General features: G+C 41.9%; 1 protein-coding gene across 12 annotated transcripts in view; it reads left to right on the forward strand.

Annotated features, from left to right (window-relative positions):
* Positions 1-208: 208 nt before the first annotated feature.
* The window catches only part of TANC2 (tetratricopeptide repeat, ankyrin repeat and coiled-coil containing 2), a 151,637-nt gene continuing 134,182 nt past the window's right edge, over positions 209-17,663 (forward strand). For 3 of the 12 annotated variants that reach the window (XM_030256221.4, XM_072919098.1, XM_072919100.1), the window contains exon 1: positions 382-890. The gene's annotated coding sequence lies outside the window, so the exon portion shown is untranslated. Of the gene's footprint in view, positions 338-380; positions 923-953; positions 1,529-1,580; positions 1,720-6,757; positions 6,862-17,663 lie in introns of those variants that run through there. The other 9 variants (XM_072919097.1, XM_072919099.1, XM_072919092.1 and 6 more) reach the window with 8 other exon arrangements.

A 17,663-nucleotide genomic window follows, 5' to 3' on the forward strand; every position in this document is an offset into this window, starting at 1 on the left:
TCAGCGGGGCAGAGGGGCCCTAGACCTGCTGCCCACAGCGGGTGGGGAGGCAACCCAGGATACGATCGGCTTTCCGGGCTGCGAGCGCAGATGGCTTGGGCACGTTCCGTCGCTCAGCCACAAGCCACAGCAGCCGCCGCCTCGTTCCCCCCTCCCGGCGGATCCCGCCCCGCACCGCCCCGCCGCCGCTGCCCTGCCCCCGCCCCACAGGACCCCGCCCGCCCCGCCAAAGTTTCTGCCGCTCGCCGAGCGCGGGCGCTGCTGCCCCGCTGCCGGCCGGGGTGAGTACAGGCGGTCAGTGAGTCGCATCCCGCGCCGCCTTCCGCAGCCGCGCCAGGTACGGCCGGAGAGGAAGGCGTGGGGAGGAAAAGGAAAGCAAGGAGAGGCAATGCGCGCAGCACGGAGGCGACAGTAACCGCCCCTAGCGTAGGCTGCGCTCTAGAGGACCGTGGCGCGCCTGTTTTGTTCAACCGTGCCCTCGTCATGAATCCGCGCTGGGCCGCGCCCCTCCGTGCCCTCTTGCTGGGTGGTGGGTAGGGAGCCCCGGGAGCGCGTGCGCCCGTGAGCCGCTTCCCTTCCCCGCCCTCCGCGGGCTCCCGTGAGGCGGCGGCGAGCTCGGTGCGACCGAGCGAAGGAACCGGGGAAGGGAAAAGGAAAGGAGCAGGGGAGGAGCGGCGGCTCCCTGGGGAGGCCGCGGCGGGCACGGACGAGCGGGCGGAGGGGGCGCTGTAGCGGGCGGGCGGTGAAGGAACCACCGAGGAAGGGCGAGACCGGCCGCCCCCCGTCCCCTCCCATTCGGGCGCGCGCTCGCCGCGGCGGCTCCCGGCGATGCGGTGAGAGGGAGGCGCAGCCGCGCTCTTTGAGGGGCCGCCGGGAGCCTCCCGCGCCAGGTAAGGACCGGCAGAGCGCCGGGCGCGAGGATGTGAGTGAACCCCCGCGGCCGCAGATGAGGGTGGGACACGAAGGGGACACACCGTGAGGGGGCAACGCCCGGCGGTGTGTTCGGGGAGGGGGGGTGGGGTGGGGGGAAGAGATCGCGATCCCCGCCACGCCCCTCCCGCGGGCGGGGGACGGAGCCGAAGGGACCGCAACAACAGGGCTGGGGTGGGGGGTTCCTCCTCGCCGTTCCCGGGCAGGGGAAGCCGGCGCCGTCGGTGCCTCGCTAATTCGACTGGGATGTGGCGGCGGGCGAGCGCCGGGAAAAGGCGGGGTCGGCGCGAGCAGCGAGTTCTCCAAAATTCTATTTATTCAATGAGAAATTTAATATTTTGTTTAAAAAGAGATCGGCTGTTTTGTTTTTAAAAAAAGCGGCGTGCAGGGGTAGGTGGTCGGTGTTTTTTCCAGTCTGCGGAATGCCGATCCATCCCCTCGGGCCCGGCGGAGGCTGTAGGGAGGCCTTTTTTCTCGCACCGTGTTTAGCGGGAGGTGCCGCAGGTACCGCACACGTGATGCGAACACACGTCGGCCTCGCCCTCGCTGCTGCGGGCACCGGGAGGGTTAAGCCCCCTCTCTCTGCGCCCTCGGAGGGGTGAGTAAGGCGTGTGGAGTCTAATGACACACACTGTATCTCTCCGTTACAGGCGTGGGTTGGTTGGTGGGGGCTAAAATGCAAAAACGCAATGCGAGATGATGAGGCAGACGGCGCTCAGATGGGTGTTATGGAAGAAAACGGCAGATTCTCATCCCCGTTTGTGTTGGGAAGTTCCGGAGCTAGTGTCGGTGAGCTGATTTCGACAATGGTGGACCACTGTGGGTGTTAGGCTTTTATAAAGGTGAAAATAGTGCAAGGAAAATGAAATAGCTGGAGAACGTAAATAAATTATGGAGGCTAATTAGCGCTGCTGGGGAGTGCAACATAGCTACGGTAGAGAAGCGAAGGCAAATCAATGTTGGATTGGGACAAGAAGAAGAAATACTCCAAGCGTGCTGTGGAGAGCAACAACATGGCCAGGAGACCCTGCCAGCAGCATTGCTCAGGCTGGAGTGTGGCATGATTCCTGCAAAATGCTAAAGGCTGTGTGTTGTTTATTTTCCTTATTTAATCTTCAGAATTTAATTTCCAAACCTGCGCCTGGGAACATCCATTCCTAAGGCATGAATTAAAAAGGAAAAAGGAGCTGGTGTAATAAGTACCTCTTGGTGAGAATGTTTTGAAGAGGATTTGCTGGCTACAGTCACGTGAGGCTTTTTACTGTGTGGTGAGAGACACCTTAGATTATGGGCAGTTGGTGTGGAGGAATGTTTACCTAGGAAATGCATGATAGACCTGTGGTTGAATGAAGAAAATACAATATATTGGCATTTGCCATAATCAACATCTCATTTACATCCAGACAAGCAAATGGCTTTGAGTGTTGTTTCTTGATGAGGTTAGGCAGATTTTAAAAAGTGTTGCTCAATCGGTATCCTGTTCTCTCACCTGCAGTGTTGCAGACCCTCTGTCATGTGCTGCGTTGAACTTTTGAGCAGCTGTTGTGTGAATGACGGCTATTTATTTTGTGGAGTTCATTTCTTGCTGGATCAACAGACGGAACTTCACCTGTGGAGCCTGAAAGTGGCAGGAGTAGGAAATAGAGTGGCTGGGTTTATCCTTTATGAGCTCTCTGAATGGTTGATGACAGTTGAGAACTTGTGTCTGAAGTATTGCACAAGGCCTTAAAATGGCACCTTTTGGTGTACAGAAAGTGAATGGTTTGTGTTTAGTACTCCACAAATACTCATAGTCTTGCAGCCTTTGTTACGTCACTGGCTATAACCCTCACAGTCAGCCTGATCAGTAATTTCAGATTGTTTTGTCTTGTGCTTTGTTTCAAATGTGGTATGTGCCCACCTCTAGCAATTCTTTCAGCATCCATAGGACATGTGAAGCTCTGTGGTGACACAGGACATGGTGACATGCCAGTAAGGACTTTGGGAGGTCACTGTGGTCATCAATGGTAACAGAACGGGGCCCACTTGTTGTTTTTGACTCTTGTAGTTCAAATTTTCAACCAAAACATGGTCCTGTGTGAGCTACTGCGAAGACAATTGGCGTCAGCCAACCCAGAATGGCACCTTCATTTTAACTTGAAGGTGGAGCACATGCCTGTTGCACACACTGGAGATAAATTTGTGTTTGGAGCTCACTGTGACTGCAAATACTTGATCCAGTGAACTGGGTCATTTGTCTCTGGTTTATTTGCCAGCTGGATTTTATGAGCTTGGAAAAACCAAATTCTAGTTATGTTCCTTAGAATGGTTCCAGTCCCATTATTGTATGGGGCTAAAATGCAGTTGTTTGTTTTACATTAATTTAAAATGTAATTGCTTTAAATACAAACTCTGCATTATGTCGAGGAAATAGCTCTTGTTTTGTGGACTTGAATTAGAAAGGAAGAAGCTGGGAATTTAGAGCCCAGCCTTGGAGTTATCCCTTGTGAAGCTGTCCCATCCAAGGGTTCCTCAAGTTTCTACTTCAGCAGCATGTGATTAAAGGATCTAGTTTAACAAGGATGCTCGACACATTGGAGAGGAATTTAGCATGAATTGCCTGTGGGATTCTGATGAGAGAGCAGAAGTTACTTTACTAGGTTGTGAGTAAAAATGCTGTATGTTCTGGGTGCTATGGTGGTGGGACTGTGGTGTTTCAGCTCCTCAGGAAGAGAAATCGTTGAATAATCTGTTGAGTCCCCTGAGCAGCCTGGCTTTCTTCCTGGGTAGCATTTATTCCCTATCTTTCCAAAATTCATCAAATAACAGAATTTATACTGTAGTGTGAGAAACACTATCTTGAAAAATACTCTGTAAGAAAACATTAATTAGTAATAATAAAACATAAAAAGTACCATGTGCTTATTTGTCTTGTCTTTGGGTTTGTGACATGTTGCATCCTGATTTGATTTTGAAGGAATCATTACTTATTCATGGCTTTTATAAAATTTACGTAATAGTTGGGTTTCTATGTATTCTACATAAAGCAAACTTTGGTCAAAGTTTTGCTTCCTCAGTAATTTTTATAACACTTTGGCAAAGTTTTTTCCTGCTCTGAGTATAGGGCTTATTTACTAAAAATGTTGGTTTTTTTGAACTTAAAATTTTGGTAGCTTTTTTTTTCCCCTTCCTCTCCCATCCGTCCTGTTGCATTGTAAAGATGAGGATTATTTAGGTTTGCTGAAGAAGTAACCTGAGGTAGGAATCCTTAAGAGCCAATTTGACAGGCACATGCAGATGCTTGAGGAACATACAGAATCCTGGTGAGTTCATGTTACTATTCCTATTCGGGCAGGTCTCTGCACGCCGCTGGAGCCCTGGTGCTGCTGAGGAGTGATGTTGTGTGAGCTAATGGCAGGGAAGTAATCTGGGAGAGTGGTGCTGTCTCTTGAACTAGCATCATTAATGAAGAGAGTGATGAATCATGCATGTTGACATTTCAGCTCTTACCAGTATTTGTTATTTATTTGTCCTTTATGAAAAGAACATGCTTGTGACCGAAGGATCATCTTCCCTGAGCAGACTGGGAGCTCTGCAGGATGAGGGCAGGCTTGCTGTTAGTTTTGCTATTTGGCTGCGGAGGGATTTGTTGTGAGAGGCCTTTCAGACATGTAATTTCAGAATGTTGGAGCAACTTGTTGCTCATTAGTTGTTCACTTGTACTTAATGAGAAAGAATCGAGTAGTATGTCCGGAGTGGAGGACCTGGGACAGATGAATGATCCTTTCTTGCACCACAAGCAGTTCTATTCATGGTGCCCCATTTCTCAGAAGTTACTGAAAAGTCATCTGATGAGCATTTGTGACCTTACTGTGCCGATCAAAGTGGAGCGGGCTGAAAGCTGTGTTTGTTCCTCACTGTGCTGCAAGCATATGCAAATACCAAAAGTGTGTCTGCCATTATTCCGGCCTTCCCAGAGCTTGGAAGAATGGAGACAAGACTTCTTGCTGCTCTTTCCTTGAGTTTTTAGTTTATAAATTTCTGACAATTTCTTTTAGAGTAGGTTGCATGTGAGACAGCAGAGGTCTGCTTGTCATTTGAAATTATTTGCCTTTACATCCAGATTTCCATATGTTCTGGTTTTCTGCCATTAGAATTAGCTGACTTGGTTTTCAGAGATCAGATTTGCACATTTCTAGTGTGTAATAGTTGAAGCTCATATCACACCACTAATGAAATTCAGCTGACTGGTTGAACTGCATCTTTTACCCTCATCTGCAGGGAATATATTTAGGATTAAAATATAGAATAGCTTGACAACTGAGGAAAAATTCCCAAATAAAAATGCAGAGGCTAAATGCGTCACTTTTCTCTGAGCTCCTCACTTTATTGGTGAACATTCAGTTGTCTTCTTTTTACTTACATCAACTGTAATTGCTAATTATGGTTGAATTGTAGTGATCTCAAATTTAAGATTTGTAATGATCTTATTAATGAAAGAAGTATTTTGGATAGGTGAATTGTTACTTGCAGTACAAGTCACACTGAGTATTTGTTATTAATTAAGAAGTGTGAGAAACGAGATGATTAATTGGTATTTTATGATGGGGAGCTTCTTGTTTACTTACTTTCTAAGTATTTTAGGTATTTATTTGATTTTCCCCTTCATGTCTGTACTATTTTCATGGCAGGTATAATAATATTTGACAGATTGCTGCTATTTTTCTGTATTCAGATTATTTAAGCAAAATGCTTTTACAAAGCAATCATTAGGAAACACCTCTGCTGCAATTTATATTTTTTGTATGCCTTAATGAGTAAGGCTTGTATATGGGCGTAAGTGGTTTCCTCCTTTTTTTGTGTTCTCTTCAGGTGTCTTTCCTAAAAATTGGTGTTTCCTTCATAGTTTGGATGAGAACCTTGATGAGCGCATATGAAACAGAGAAACTATCAGTGTGTCTGAAAAATACCAAAATTAAGACAGAGTATAATATCTTTCAGAATGGGAATTTGACTATTTGTAGTGTTGGTGGTTCAGAATGCAGTTGTGCATTGCCTCTAAGAGGCTGAAAAGAATTAACTGATATTCTTGAAAGTACCTTAATGTCTTTAACGTGGAAATAATTATGGTCTCTTCTGTTCCTGCCAGTCATCTTGTTGGTAATCCGGACTTCCCTGGAGGTGAACTTTCTGTCCTTGAACTGTGGCATGTGCTCATTGAATTGGATTCTGTGGTCAGTGTTTGAACAGATGGCTTGAATATTGGTTATAATATAAATACTGTATTGATGGGCTCTGTTGCCATGCTTAGCACTTCCAACAGGCTGCCTCTAGCTGAGGTTATGAAATACTATTTCCAGTGAAGTCAAGGAGAAAATACAAGGAAAACTGGGAGAAGACATTGGAGAGAAACAAATGTGAATTGATCCCTGGTCCTGTATCTGGAGGTATAAATGTTGGAGGATTTAGATTCTTTCTGCATTTGTTAGATGGAATATTGCTTATTGTGTTTATTATTTTAGAGAAGCAACAGAAAAGAAAATAGGGCTTATCTTTTATTGCTCTTTGAGGAAGTTTTGCCTGGCCTGTCCCATCATCCAGTTGGTGATCCCTGCCGAAAACTGCTGGTTTCTCAGCTGTGCTGAACCAGATGTCTGGGTGTAAGGTAAAAAGAATAATCATGTTTTACTGCCTTTCTTCTGGTGTTCTTGTCCTGAAATTGCTCACTGGTAGAGCTGGTCAAGTGGAGTTAAGAGTCCTGTTTTGTCCCGCCAGTCTGGCACAGGAGATTCTGGTGCAGCCTTTTTCCATCAATAAAAAGTGAGCTTCTGCTATTTTGACTTCTTAGGTTGGATCTCCTAAAGTTGGCATTTTTAATGAAGAAATATAAGAAAGTGAAGAAACAATGTGCAACCAGAGTGTGCTGAACAGTGAAGCATGCATATCCCTGTGGTCAGTCCTTTTATTTACCTTTAGTAACAAATCACTTTCCCTTTTACCTTATCTTCCATTGTCTTGTGTAGGATTACTCTCTGTCTAGAAATTATTTTTGATAGTTGGGTGCCCTTAATGTTCCAGATAGTGGTGTGAAGAGTCCTAGTAACAAGAAGATAAAAGTACAAAGTGCTTTTGTAGAAATGAGCTCCATGTTTTTAATGCTGAGAGGTGTCAATGGGAAAGCTTGTATGTTCTGTAGCTCACCAGGGAGATGGCAGCATTTATTCATTTATTTGTTTAGGGTGCTTAGAATTTGAAATTGGTCAAAAATGGTTGTCTTTTCAGGCCTAAGACCCCTGAGCTACTCCTGTTTCGCCAGCTCCTTCAGAGCAGGCACATTCCTGGTTCCCTCTCTTGGCTCTGCTTAGTGTTTGAGAAGATCTGAGCGCAGAAGAGGTCAGTGACTGAGTAGGTAATTGGAATGGGCTTAGCCAGGCTGTTCCTGCAAATGCTCTAGAGGAAAGTCTTCAGCAAAGGGCAGTTTAGCAGGCAAACAGATAAACAACTTTCTATCCTTCAGGGATTTTATGAAATAGAATATGGAAGGGTTCTGAGAGAGGGAAAACCAAACTAAAATAGTAGGATGAATTTTTAGAAATCAGAGATGCTTGCAGAAGAGAGACAAAAGGATTTGTGTGTAACTTTTATGAAAGTTACTGAACTGAACCTGTGAAGAGGTGCAAATGCAAGTGGGTAGTGGGATTTGAATGATCAAAATAAATGCTTGTATCTGCAGATTTTGCTGGTTTATCCCAGCTTGCAGGCTCTGGTGTTCTTCATGTGATTTAGCTTTAAGGATATTTGCAAAATGATCTGGGTTGTGGCAGGTATTCTGTGTGTGTAGCTGTGTGCTGCTTAATCTGTTACTTTCTGTATAAGTTGGAGTCTAATGCTGATTATCTTTCCCAGCAGCTTTTGCAGTTCCACATAATCTTAGTTTAATAGATAATTTATGTTTTATGGAGGGACAAATTCCCTATTTTCTTTCTTAATGGGTTTTTCTCCTCTTACTCAAATGATTTTCCTGTTTAATTTTCAGATTTGATTTGAAGACCCCAACTCAGTTTCTTGCTGCTTCACACAGTTGTTAGTATGAGATACTCAGCTTCACAGTTAAAACGTCTGTGCTTGATTGAAATCTTTCGGAGCAGCTTTTCATTGGCACCAGTCTTTGATTAATACCTGCATGAGGGCCATGACATCCCTTGTTTTCTTGTATTTGGGACTGGGGATTTAGTGTAACAGGCACCACAAAAGAAAGGACTATTTTTATTTGAAGGCTGAAACTGTAATGGAGCTACAAGTGCCCACCCGCTTTCTCTTCAGACTGGTAATATCATCTCTGTCTTGATTTAGAGAAAATGAAGAAGCTGTAATGTTGACAGCAGGCAGTGCTGCTCCACCTCCTCAGCAGAGGTGGAAAGGACCATCTGGCACTATGTGGGTAGCAGTTATCCCAAAAAGTAATAACAGTGGGAGTTCTTGCCAGTTACAAGTTGTGATCACAGGCCAAATGGTGTCATTCTAAATCGGTGTACGTTTTCAAAGAGAAAGAGATGCAAGTATTTATTTTTGCCAACCTGAGAAATATTTTCAGTCGTGGGGGTCTCTGCTGGGGTTTTAGTTGCTGGCATTTAAGAGAAAGTGTGAGGGGAGTAAGTCAGATGAGTATGGCTGTGATGCCTGTTAGACCAGCTCCTAGGCACTAACAAAAAAATGTGGGTTTTTTTTTTTTTTTTTTTTGTTTTTTGGGGTTTTTTTTTTGTATTATGTAAGCCTCAAATTGATGAATCCATCAAGGAACTGATGGATTGAAACTGAGAAATTCTTTTAAAGGCTATATAATGGAGTGGTCTGTTGATTTGATTTAGACTTTACCCAGTGGGAACTGAAGATCTCAGTCTTTACCTTTGGCACTATTAACTAGTCTTGAACAAATTGCTGCTCTAAAATAAGAGAGCTTTGTAATGAGGTGCAAAACTCTCTGTCTTGCTTTTAGAATAATTTCAGTGTGGTGGCCTGTGGTATTTTTGTATGAAAAGTTGGATCAGAAGTGCTGTACAGTGGCTGCAGAGCTGGTTACCAGGTTGCTAAGTAACCTGGATGGAGGAATTGAGAGTGTACTGGTAAAACCTGTGGATGACATTGGCTTTCAAGATGCTGCAGGGATAGGAGGAAAGGATTAAATTCAAATGGGTCTTGAAAAATTGGAAGCTTAGAGTATGAGCAAGTTAATTTCTCAGTGTTTATTCTGAGTAAAAATGGTCAGCACTATAAATAGAAGAACGGGAGCAGCACAAAGCAGTGTAAAACATCTGAAATGAAAATTGAAAAATATCATTTGCATGTACACAGAGCAAGGAAAATTTAGGGGGAGTTGTGAATTTGTGCCCTTTTTTAGACTTGGGTTCTTGTTGTAGACTTGCTCAGACTCTGTCAATACTGTGGATCAGTATGGAGAAAAATTCTGCAACGACACAGACAGGCTTTCAAAGAGGGCTTTGGTCTTCATCAGATTTTCTGGGTAGATGTAGCTGCTTTCCTATCAGATGCAAATAAACATTCTTCATAAATGGAGGACATTATAAAAGTCAGATGCAAATAAATATTCTTCATAAATGGAGGAAAATGAAAAACCTTTCCAAGCTTGGATAAAACACTCTTTAAAGGAAGACTAAATCATGTAACATAAGCTTACTTAGCTGTTCATCATTATCGGGAAACTGAGCAACCATACAAACCTTCCAAGTGATGAGTCTGTCTTTATGTACCTTGTGCTCTGGGTTGATTTTCCTCAGTTTAAGAGTAATGTAATACGCAGAATAATCTTGTAGTATTAATGATTACCTGTTTAGCTGTGGATGCAGTAGAGCTGAGTGTGGATGTGGAGATTTATTTACCCTTCTCACATGTCACATTCTGCCACCTGTGCTCTTGTGTCTGATGGACATGAGTGCTGGCTGCAATGTGCAGTTCTGGAATTTGGGCAGCTTAAACATCTCCTGCCAACCATCGATACCATAAAACCCTAGATTTATATCTGTTGGCGCTTTGCTCATAGTCTATACACTTGTGCTGAACTTCTGTGCAAAGCCAATCCTGCCTCCTTACATTCAAGAAGTGACTTTCTGTATTGTATTAAGAGCTTATCCATATGCTTCAGGCTCGGAGCACAGGAAGTCTGTTGGCAGCAGGCCTGCTATTCCGTATTCTGAGCTCAGGCTCTGTGAATAGTCAGGACAAAAAAAAAACAAAACACCACCAACCATAAATCACGACAAGTTGTTGACTGACTGATTTCTAGATAAGTTTTTCAAGAAAATTTGAATAAATATTAATATTATGTGTAAGAAAGGATGTGGTGTGGCTGGTTGTGGTGTAAACTGCAGGATGTGATTAAAAATGAGATTGAGCTAGGTATAGGGGCTGATTTGGGTAAGAGCAGTCTCCACTTGGGCCTCATTCACTGTAGGTTAGGAACAAATGCAATGGCTGTTAACTGGAACAGGTTTCACTGCTATGTATGTATTTCCTTTTGACACTGAGTATGCTTGGTAGTTTATCATTTATCATTAGAAAGAGGTTCTTCTCTTGATTTTTACAAGGATTAATTAGGATCAAGAACTATTTTTTATATATTGCTCTATTTTGGAACTTTTCATGTACAATAGGTAATGCTTTTTAAAAAAGATTCAAACTTTTTTTGACCTCACAGACTCTTCCAGAGAAAACAATAATTTTGGTTCCACATAAATTGTGTTTAGTGACTTTTGAGTTCTCTATAAGAAAGAAAACCCCAAATCTCCTTGAAACTGAGGCTGACCAAGCCATGGCTTCAACAAAGCACTTGTTTCCTGACTGTCAAGGCTGGTTTTGTTTGTGAGATTTTCCAAACCTGGGCTGAACTTTCAAATTGTTTTGGTTTTCTGAGAATTTTCATGACACACCAGCAAATAGAATATCCAAAAGAATATCCTGAATTTCATGAACAGTAACAACAAAGGGAATAAATTCTGGAGCCTTTTCTAACTCTCTGCAAGGGCAAAGTCTGGCTCTGTCACTTCAGTGTAGAATACACGACTAGACCAAGCTCAGAAGAAGTTAAAAAATAAGCTCATAGTAATATACAGAATTTTATATATAAATTAATCTTTATGTTTTTTGGGGAGAAATAGCTTTTTGTTTGATACAGTCCATGCTTCTGTATGTTAGGGCAGATAGTATCTTTTCGAATGTCCTGGAGGGCCTGTGTAGAAAGGGAAGTTCCGTCTCAGCCTGGAATTACTTTGGACAGCTAAAAGGAACTACGAAATTGTTGTGTAGGATGCCTGCTTGTATTTTTAAGATGCTCTGTAACACATAATTCACATCAAATATAACTAGAGAGAGCCCAGGAAAAAGCACTCCATGTCCCTTTTGATAAATCCTTAGTTTCCATTCCTGTTGTCAAGTTGTTCTATCTGAAGTGCTCGTGCTAGTGGGACTTGATATGATTTTTTAAAAAAATATTAATCAGAAACTGTAAATGATTATTGAAAGTGTAAATACTTTATAAAATTGAATTTTATTATTTTCTTCCAAATAAACCACTTAAAACATTAGTCTCTTCACTTACATGTTTAATGTGCCTAATTTGATGAAAAGATGCAGTATTTATAGCTGTTTGCCTTTTAGATAAAGGAAAGATGTCTCCAGATTCCATATTGTGTTACTTGTGTACCTCTGGGAATTCTAGATTTTCCAGGAGGAGATGGATATATCTATGTGCAGCTTGCTAGCAGTGTTCTGCTAAATAATATGTAGAATTACTGTAGGCAAAAATGTGAAGTAGCCTGGAAATTCTGTAAGAAAGCTCCAGAAAGAACCTGGTATTTTTTGAACTGTGTTTTGTTTGTTTTCCTCCATAAGTTGTTTTTACCCAGTATAGATATCAGATGGTGAGCTTTTGCACATTACTCATTAGAGGAACATCAGCTTGGTTTTCCTTCCTTTATTTGTGCTCTTCCTCGTCCCTCCCCCTTCTCATCCTGCTGTTGTTTGATCTTTGTGGTGTTGTTGAATTGGGGTAGCAGGGCTGGAATTGATCTCTGTCCCTCAGGTGCAGAGTGAGTTGTGGGTGGGCAGCAGAGCCTTGGGCAGGACCTGCTGCACAAATACCATTGATTACCCTTCTGCTCATGTGTGCTCAGATCTTCTGAAATGAAACCATTTGTATGTAGTCTTCCACTTCCTCATGCTGAGGTGGTTTTTTTCATTCTGCTCGTTAGTAATGGAAAAGATTTAAGTAAATAATGACGCACAGAGATGCTTTTCCCCATTTCCCTCATCCATCAACATGCAAACTTTTAAACCATTAAAAGCAGCCATGGGAAAGTGTTTTTACCTGGCCTTGAGAAAATTACATGTGTGTGACAGTAAAGAAAGTGTATGAGAAATTATTCTTCCAAAGGGCACCAGTCTGTGCTGGTGTGTAGGACTGAGAGGCCTTGAGTGGTGTGTCTGCTGCTTGCAGTATCACCTTCAAAACACCCTTGGGCTGAAGTCTACTTGTCCTTCAGCTTGTGAGCTCTCCCAAAAACATGTCAGGTTGTCATCCCTATTCTCCTAGAGTCTATTTTCTGGGAACTCAGGCTTCTGCTCTGTGCCTTTCAGTAGGCTGAAAGGAAATATTTTTCTAGGATGGCAATCCCTGTATTTTCCCAGCATTCCTGGATAACTTTTCCCTCCTGAGTTGTCCTGCTCGTCAAGATGACCCAGGAGCTGCCTGTGTGTGACAGTAATGTTATTTTCTTCTGCCTTGCTGTGAGTTGCTCCTGCAGGTGCAGATCTGTCAATACCAGGGCTTACATTTCTGACTATTGTCTTGTGCATCCTGAGGGTGAAGGAAGATGAGCAAATAAATTATTGGAGAGCTCAGGTAGTGAAGATGACCTTGAGGGATAGAGCAGCAACAAGATGTTTCTGAATTTGTAAATGTGTTTCCTGAATAGATAATTGCATGTAAATAAATATGTGGATAGGCTGGTGGGAAGAGTAACTGAAAAGTGGTGAACTTAGTAATAACGTATTTTGAAAAGCTTGTATGAAAAAGGCTCCCAATCTGCTAATGGAGCATTTAGAGAGAACAAAAGCTCATCTGAAGATTAAGACTGACTTGGTTGAGTGATTTAGAAGTCAAACAGGATTTTGACACATTTATACCTGTGCTACAAATGCCAGTCAACATCCTTCGGAATAGAACGGATCACTGCACTCGGGGTGACTCTCTATCAATGATGGATGAGTGTGCAGCTACTTTTTCTCCTTGAAGGCACATATATTGCCCTTTCATGGCACCTTGGATCAAAGGTTTTAAAAATTATTATTATTTTCAAATAAGTGTGAGGAAGGAATTTTAAATTTTATTTAACACACTTTTCACAAGAATTTGTTTGCATTATATATGTGGAGCAGTGGTTAAGGGGGTGGGTACTGCTGAGACTGAACTATAAGTAATGTAGTTGTGTATTTGTTTCTGATGGAAACTGCCTGGTGTTACACATGCATTTATCTTATCTGCAGGGCAGACAGGCTTGAGACTGAATTGGAATGCGAATCAGCATTATTTTTCTATACACCCTCATAGTAAAGGTTACAGGCCACCTTTTGCTCTAAGCAGCATCTTCTCAGTGGATATTTAGTGGATTTTCACATCTTTAATTATTAGCTGAGTATTGGAAGCTGGTAAATCTTTATGACTTTTTTTCCCTGAAGTTCTTCTGAATTTACCATGTTGTTTATGTGTATTTGTAATAAGGTCTTTGGGACTTGGTGTCTTGTTGACTGCAACCTTTAATAGAGAATTTTATATGTTTTCCCTTTTTCTAACAATTTGATATAGTCCTTAAAAATTTTCTATGTGTATGTATTTATAACCATAATTTATATTCTGCAGTAGTCTGGAAAAATATAGCAAGAGTACATTTAGCGAGGATTAAGAAGCATTTCTTAGTCTCTGGGCAGTGGGGAATGGGTTAAATTACTCTTCAGTATTAGGCATTAATCTGTCTGATTGCCTGAGTTTTCTACAGATGTTTTAGAGCAAGCTAATAAAATGTGCCCTGACACAAATGATTTTATACAAGCAAATATAATTGAGAGTTAAAGAAAAGGGGTGTTGTTAATAATATTGAAATTCATTCCTTGTCTTCCTCTTTTAGTTACTTTGGGGGTGTAGTTATTTTAAGTTTGCTTACATAGATTCAACTAAGCATTCCACTTTACCCCCAGTATAGTGTGGGTACTCAAAGCTGGTGGTGTTTGTAGCAGAAACAGCCTGTGAAGAAATTCTTTCCTGAACATGGTGACAGATCTTTTTAACTAACTGTTGCAGTAGTCATATGATAGTAATTTTGTAGCAGTAATAACTTCCTAGAAGGATTTCAAGTTCGGAATCTAATTCTCTACTGTCAAATTACCTAGAACTAACACTGAATCTGTATTATATTTCACATATTGAAACATGATTCAAACTGTGTTGGAAAGGAGGAAGCCTCTTCATTCTGGTACAAGTGGAAGAATCCTTGTTTTTCTTGATAGAGCAGCATAGGGACTACAACGAAACCACACTGTTTGTGCCTGTGTGTATGCGTGTATTAAAAGTAATTATTATACACAAAGTCACCCATGAGCAGAGTAACCTTTTAACGGGAGAGACCTTAGCTTGACACTGAAGGAGTAATTTTAGGTTCACTTTTGACTCAGTTGAGATTTTCTTATTTTAGTTTCTTTTTCTGGTCATTGTTGCTCTGTGAATCTCTCCCACAATGGGCTGCAGGAGCAGCAGAGGAAATGGACTTCCTATACCCAGAAAACCAAAGGCAAACACATGCTATCTGCTCTGCAGAATGAGCTTGCTGGGAGAAGGAAGATTTTTGGGTTTTTTCTGCAGGCTTATTTACTTTAATCTTGATTGCCTGGGCTTTATAGAGGAGAGAAATGATTTCTTAGTCATGGGCTTTCCTATGTTTTCCCTTAGTATTTTAATAGTTTAACCTTAAAGGAAATTTTAAGATCTGTATCAGTTGTTATGTCTTAGCGACTCAGTGGTTTGGTTAATAGAAATAAACTTGTAAATAAAGTAAACCAAGAAATTTTCCTAAGAGTCACTTTCATTCCTTTTCAGTTTTGTAGAAGATATTTTAGAGCTGAGGAAGCATTGAAATAGGACATGGCTTAGGTAGAAAAGGAATGACAGAGTACAAAGGAAGTGTGTAGCAGAGAAGGAGATGTGTTTTAAAATCAGTTGTTGGAAAAGAGTGAATGAAGCACGGATTTCAAGTGGAATATATGTATGTACATGATATGTACCATGCTTGTCTCTCAGCATGATGCCCTTTAAATCCTTGCGGGAAGTGAGGTCATGCCGCTTTTCTTTTGTTCTTTAGTATCCCTGTTCATCCTCTTGCCTTGGCTCAGTTCCTGGGAGGTGTTGCTGAGCTGGGGAGTTGCTTCGATCATGTATTAAGGAGGGATTTATTCATGGGTCTTGTAATCTCTAAAGGTTGACAAGTTAAATGACTGTATCACACAGCTGGGCAGTAGGGATTGTGACTATTGCTTTAATGGCAAGAGCCCAAAAGCCGAGAGCAGAGATTTTCCTCCTTTGCTTTCCTTGTGCATGTTTATAGAGCATAAAAGCTCTCTGGTAGCTGTGAAAATATGCCTTTTTTTGGATTTAGAAACCACTATCCTGAAGTGGTTTCTGCAGTATAGTTTGCATAATTTATCTTCAAAAGCAATAAACTTCAGAAAATGTGCTATCCATACTCAATTTAGATGTAGGATAATCCGATCTAGCTACAAGATTATGAACATTTAACTATTTTTCATGTTTCAGACTTGTTCTTGCTAAAGAAAAAAGCCTTTTTGATATGGGTGGTGATACAGCCAGGCAATCGCTGTATTTGCTGTAATGCATCTTGATGTCAGAAATGTTTTTCTGCAGAACTTGCCTGAGGAAGTTTTAGACCATTGTTTCTTAATCGACATTGTTTCAGAGTATAATAAAGGTGAATCAGGCATTTTAGCTATGTTAGCTACAGCAAAGGAGACAATGGACTGCTGTTTTAAGTCTGAGACCAATGAATTGGGAATGTAACCAAAAGGGTTACTTCAGACAGTGTGTTTAAACTATGAGTTATAAATGAAGCCATTGTATGAGTACATTTGAAATTACAGCACATAGCAGACTTCAAAAGAATTCGGTGTTCTATCCACGAGCTCCACTCCACACTGTCCTCCTCAACTAACAGCAATCAGGAGTTTATGGTTTCATCCCACAACCAGCAGCAAAAATGGAGATATACAGAGTTACAGTTCTGGCAAAAACAACTGTGGTTCTCAGTCTGATGCAAGTGAGAACTGAAAGCCCAGTGAGATTTTTTTTTTAACCGGAGAAACCAGCTGACCATAAAGCAAGCTGTTAGGGGTCCACAAAGGGAATCAAAGTCCACAAAGCCTTGAGGAGATAAACAGTAGCAGGCATAGTGAGAGAGCCAGAGTAAGCTAAGTACTTCCCAAATCCAAGACTGACTTACTTTCAATGTGATTCCTGAAAACTACATTACCACGGCTTAAGAAGTGGGCTTTGAATACCAAGTACCCTCTTAACTTATCCCTGTTGTAAACCAAAACATTTTGTTGGCCTCATGATCCTTGCCTGTGGCTCAGAAGTGCCTTAGTCACTTCAGCTGGCTGGTACCAGGAGCATTGGAAAAACCGGAGATGCAATTTGCTTTGCCCTACCCCTCCTGCCTGCTTTACTGCACAGTCCTTTCCCTGGTTTCACAGAGAGCCACGTGAGCATGGGTGGTGGTGATGCTGCAGCTCCGGTGCTTTTCTGAGTCCCTCCACCACCAGAATGCTTGGGGACACTGTTCTCTTTCATTCTGGGAAAGGAAATGCTCAGTGCTTGACTTGTGGATAAAGTCAAGGAGTATCAGGAAGTATGTATCAAAGTCAATGCTAACACAGCTGAGCTGAATACTGCAGTGTTTTAAAATGGTATCTATAGTCTGTCCTATGGAGGTAATCTAATGCCTTCTAGAGAGGGAAGGAGAGGGAATGTATTTTCCCGTACATTTGGAATGCAGATGTAGGCATGTATAATCATCAATAACTTATGTCATCATTCACTGAGGCAAATCCCAAATCCATTTCTTGGCATTGAAAAGCATGCACAACCAAGAAAAACAAGAAGAAACAACAAAAATAACTGGCTTGCTTTCCTTCTGGAGCCTACAGTATTGGAATACTTGAAATGAAGACCAGTCAAGAAATAATCATCACTCACTCACTTGTTCTTTTTCTAAAGCCATTGAGCAGATTTGCTGGTAAGAGTAGCATGACCCAAGACTTACACGTACTTATTGCTCCTTTCTGTTGTGTCGCCACCACTAACTCCTACATTATTCTAACAGTGTCTATCTGTCAGTTATTAAAAATAAAATGGTAATTTGAGTGTGAAAATATGACAGAGATGAGGGCTGGGGACCACCAGGTACTGTAAAATAGTAACAACTCCTGCCTGCAGATTGCTGGGGAAAAGGTGGTAAATAGGGGCGTTTGTAAATTTTGACAAACATGATTAAGATGTTGAAAAATGCGATCCTTCATGAATAGGTTGGAAATGTTTGTGAGCAGGAAATAAAATGGGATCCCCTTAAAATTGCGATATAAAAGCAGGAGTCTGAGTTGTGAAGAGCAGAATGTGGATG

This window comes from Taeniopygia guttata, chromosome 27 (genome assembly GCF_048771995.1).
Source record: "Taeniopygia guttata chromosome 27, bTaeGut7.mat, whole genome shotgun sequence".
Lineage (NCBI taxonomy): Eukaryota > Metazoa > Chordata > Aves > Passeriformes > Estrildidae > Taeniopygia > Taeniopygia guttata.